Raw genomic sequence first — 5,000 nt, forward strand, 5'->3', positions numbered from 1 at the left:
TCATTTTTTATGTAATAATTTAATTGTTTTACTTTTGTCATTTTTTATTATTACTGTTTTATTGATTGATTTTTTGACTGTCACCAAAGTTACTAGTGAAGATGGGTACAAATTATAGATTTATAGATATGAAGAGGTCATGAATGGGAAATGTGAAATAATATTTAATGCAGAATTATTCATTACTTTTTCCTTTAATAGTACCGATGACAGTTTCCTCACAAAGTCAAGTAACTTGATAACATGTGTTGGTATACAAAATAATTTTACTGGTGAATCTCAAAAAATGATCATAACAAAGCAATGATAATTATGTGTTTTTGGTGAGTTAACCTTTCATACGTCCTCCCATATTTCAACTCTTCAACTCCCTGTCGTAGCACTACATCACTCCACACCACTCCATGCCCTTCTACAATTCTCACCTCAGTAATCCTTATGAATACTCTGGCCCAGCCAAGTGGGACTGATTTTTTGTGATTCCTCCAACAGCCCTGTACACTAACAACACCCCACTTTTCTAATAAGTAGGCAAAGTCTCCTTCCGCAGCCGTCTCAAGTCCATGCAATGTCTACCCAGGTTAACCTCACTGGTAAACCTATTCCTTCCCAATCCCACTCCTCTAGTAATACTTGTACAGAAACAGTTTCCATTCACCCAGCTATTTGTCCTGTCTATGACAAGGTTTAGTCTGACTGTGAAGAAGACCTACTTACCTGCCTTACTATGATGTATTATCATTACAGTGCTACACTATTCCTTCCAAGTCAGTATTGCCAAGAGTACCTTTCATAAACATGACCTTCCCCATAAGGTTTATATCAGTGGAAAATCTTACCATATAAGACCACATCGACCTCCTCCCCATCAATGTCAGAAATGTTGGTATTTTGGACACCCTGTAAAACACGAGGTTTTTCTAACAATCCCAACTCCAATACTATCCAACGCTCTACTCTCTCCTGTACCCAGACTCTCTACAACTTTCACGAAACCTCATCCTCTTACTGCTCACCTTCCCACCTCTTCTTTCCCTTTTATTTATTTTTTTTTTCTCCATTCTAAATTCAGATACTCCAATATCCACAATTCCCCCTATGTCTGCTCCTCCTCGCCCTACCTACCGCACCAGACAAACTAAACGCTTCATCCCATCCTCACCTACCACATCTCCTAAATTCAAAGTGTCCCATTCACTTCAACATAAGACCCCAATCCTTTTCATGCTTTGATCTTTCTCTCTCCTCTCCTTCCCTTCGTCTTGGATTCCATTGTTCAGTTCTAGACCACCTTCACTATAGCGACCCCTTTCCTATCCTCCGTATTCCTACATCCCATATCCCACCACCCAACCCCCATTGCTGGCACTTTAATGGAGCTGACACATACTTTTACCTCTATTTCTATCCTTGATCTTCCTCCTTCACCCTTCTCTTCTGCTTCAGAATTGCTCCATTACTGCACACCAAATACTCTAAATGGAGCCTATACGGCCATACCCCGAACTACCGGACCATACACTTCAAATTGTGTTCCATGGTGGAACCACAACTAGCAAAGTGCTTTGTTGAAATGTGCTGCGTGGAACAAGTACCGCTACATATGGAGAGGCGGTAAGGTCCAAACGGTATACATTACCGTATATTACGCCACTTTCCATCTACTACCTTGTCCTTCCTTTTAGCAATTTGGAATAACATATGGATGACTGGAACATTACCTGCTCACTGGCGTGAAGCCATTGTACTGCTATTCTTAAAACCAACCAAACCCGGTACTCTTCCTCAAGACTACTGTCCCATAGCACTCACAAGCTGCTAATGCAAACTATTATAAAGAATGGTCCACATCGGACCCATGTGGTATCTAGGATTTAATAACCTTATCCTCACCAAATCAGTTTGGCTATCGTCGTGGCCGAAGCAGAGCTGATCCTCGTGCCTGTTTTCAAACCCAAATCTCATCAGCATTTATACACCGTCATTTGGTATTAGCCATCTTTTTCATCTGGAAAGGTTATATAGCACATGATGGCATCATATCCTTCAACAACTATCTATTGGAAACAGGTTTTCTTGTCCTTTCTTTCTGATCGCACTTTACATGTCCAATTTGCCTCCTCTACTTCCTCCTTTTCCCCTCATATTGAAGGTATCCCACAAGGCAGTGTGCTTTTTACAACATAATTTATCATCACTGTAAATGGAATAGTTTCAGCGCTACCACCAGGAATCCGGTTATACCTGCTCTCCATCAGATTCTCCAATCTACAATAACATCTCTGCTTGGAGAATGTTGAGAACACACCCTCCATCTCCATATTACCATAATCCTCTCAACCCTTGATTATGGGTTTCATTTATTCTGCCTCTGGCTCCCTTTTCGCTCACCTTCACACTATCCACCGTTGCGGTCTTCGTTTATTCCTAGGCGCCTTTCAAACCCTCTCCACATCAACTCCAACTACAACAGTACATTCTCCCTCCCTCCATTCTCTCTATCATTTCCACTCCCTTCTGGATGCACACGTGAATCCCTTATGTAATTCCCTTACCTAGACCCACCATAGCCCATTCACACATCAGCTTTACCCAACTTTAACCTTTCAAGATTACTCTAGATAGTTGATGCATAGCAACTATCACCCGTCACCTCTCCTTTAATATACCTTCCTATAGTGCTATACCATTACCCTCGCCAGCATATACTGAATCAGGCCTACCAACCCTTTCTCAATGTTGCGCACTTTTGTTCCTAAGATGCTATCCTCATTTTCACCAATTTTATCTCTCCAAGCTTTCTGTCACTCAACCCTTTCTTCATACCTTCTCCTTTCCTTATTTACGTACTCCTTTCCCTGTTCGCATGGATGCTCTACTTTCCCATTCATCCATTCCTCATCTCCAATCTCTTCATCTTTATACCCAATCTTTCCCTCCCTTGCTAATACTATCCTCCTGTAATCTGGTTTCCCAGATTCGCCCAAATCAAACATCCCACCCTTTGTCCTCCTTACACATTTTCTTGTACATATCTCTAATCCCTTCTCCAGTACCCATGTCTATACATAGGCTCCAAATCCAGCTTGGATACTGGTTTTGATATAATCTTTGCCTCTAACTCATAGAGCTTCCCCCTCCTCCTGAATCGAGCGTCCTTACAACAGAACTATATGCTGTCCTCTGCTTTACAACGTGTCATTCATCTCATCATCATTCACCATCATCATGGATTCACACAACTCAATATCACCCATATCAACCCCACAGTCCGACAAATGCAAAACCAGTTGTTTTATCTGTCTACACGACAAAAACAGGTTCCCCGCATTGAAAAATCAGATGCCTTAGCATGATCCGCCGCCTCGTCTACATCCCACAAACTCTGCTTTTCATACATTCCAGCCACCGACTACTATCCCCACTTCCAGATCTTCCTCTTACAGCCTTACAACCTTCCATCTCCCCTTGGTCGGCCCCAGTCGGCCCCAGTCGGCCCCATACCACCAAAATAGACGCTGGGAAACTGCTCTTGCCTAACTATGAAAAGGGCACACCCGCCACTCACATTCATACCTCTATGCCCCTTGTGCAATATTCCTCTTACAGTCCCACATATCCTACTATCCTATCCACGCTTTACAGAAGCCTACACCTTCGCTATTCCAGTCCTATCATCTATTTCCCAACCTCCCTAACCTATCGAACATCCTCAAGGAATCCCCTATCTTTTCATTTCAATTTACCTGTTCTCTTTTCTCTGATGCATAAATGTCCTTGTGATCTAACCACTCTTAGTTATTAACCCTTCCTTCCTATAAAACCCTATCCTACCACTTTTACTCTTTATTCTACCCTTTTACCCCTTTCACTACCATACTATCTTACAATAACATATGACTATTGAAACATATGTTCTAATATAGAGCTCCCTTCTCACCACAGTAGTTTACCATAGTGCTATATGACCTTTGATGTCTAGCACATTTATTTGTTTAAAGCATTAACCATTGGTGAGTTAACCTTAAAATATATTTTGGTACCTTGTCATGCATTAGGAAGTATATTGTAAAGCAGCAAAGGCGTATATATAAGTACATTTTTGTAATTCAGTATGAAAAGTTGGGGATGTCAGTGTAAAATTTGTCACATGCTTAGTAATTTCCTCCAGGAAGAGCTTTAGCAAAAGTATCCCAGCTCCTGACTGTTAGTGCAAGGCTTTTCTTGTATCGTGTAGTAACTAATTGCAAGGGAAAGTTACAATAAAGATTCCCTAAAAGAATTGGGGATGAAGTCTTAAGATATGCAAATCCTGTTAGCTACATATGTATATATATATTTTTTTCTCAATGATTAGTCATTATAATGAAAATCCAAATTGTCAGATGTTGGAATAATCCATGTTTATATGATGATTTAGGTTATCTATTTGATTCTTTTATTTAATGAAACAAATCTCTCATTATGCATCCTAAGATCTTACATGTTAAAGAAACCAGTACCTGAAGTAGGGGGGATGCCATATGGGAAGGTTGAGATGAAATGAATGTGATATGATACTGTTTTGTGAAGAATTTGAGAATGGACATTGATATACACATAGCTCTCATTTAACCAGCCCCTTTCTCCTTTTTTGTATTTGGTATTTCTTAATCTTTGTGGTTTAAAGACAGAGTGGCAACCTCTCTCAAAAGTAAATAATCCTTAAATATGTAATGTATTATTTATATTATATTTTTTCTGAGATTTTCTGTAGAAAATTATGTACATAATGAAACTGTTTTCAGGTTTGGATAATGGACAGGAAATGTTTAAGATTAAGTGTGACTGGAAATGCATTCGATAGCTGGTATTCTATTTGTAATTTTTCAATTGTACAAAAATTCAGGAAAGTAGACTATAAAAAAGAAGGAAGTTATTCTGATGGATGAAAAAGTATTATTGGTTAAATGACCCTCCTTCTCTAAGAAAAAAAACATGGATTAACTAGGAGAATGAAT

The 5,000-nt window shown here is 39.6% G+C and overlaps 1 protein-coding gene across 1 annotated transcript in view; it reads left to right on the forward strand.

Moving 5' to 3' along the window:
- LOC138865043 (brain-enriched guanylate kinase-associated protein-like) overlaps positions 1–5,000 on the forward strand; it is a gene marked incomplete in the record, with an annotated part of 63,881 nt that overhangs the window by 58,325 nt on the left and 556 nt on the right.

The sequence above is a fragment of the Penaeus vannamei genome, chromosome 19 (genome assembly GCF_042767895.1).
Source record: "Penaeus vannamei isolate JL-2024 chromosome 19, ASM4276789v1, whole genome shotgun sequence".
NCBI lineage: Eukaryota > Metazoa > Arthropoda > Malacostraca > Decapoda > Penaeidae > Penaeus > Penaeus vannamei.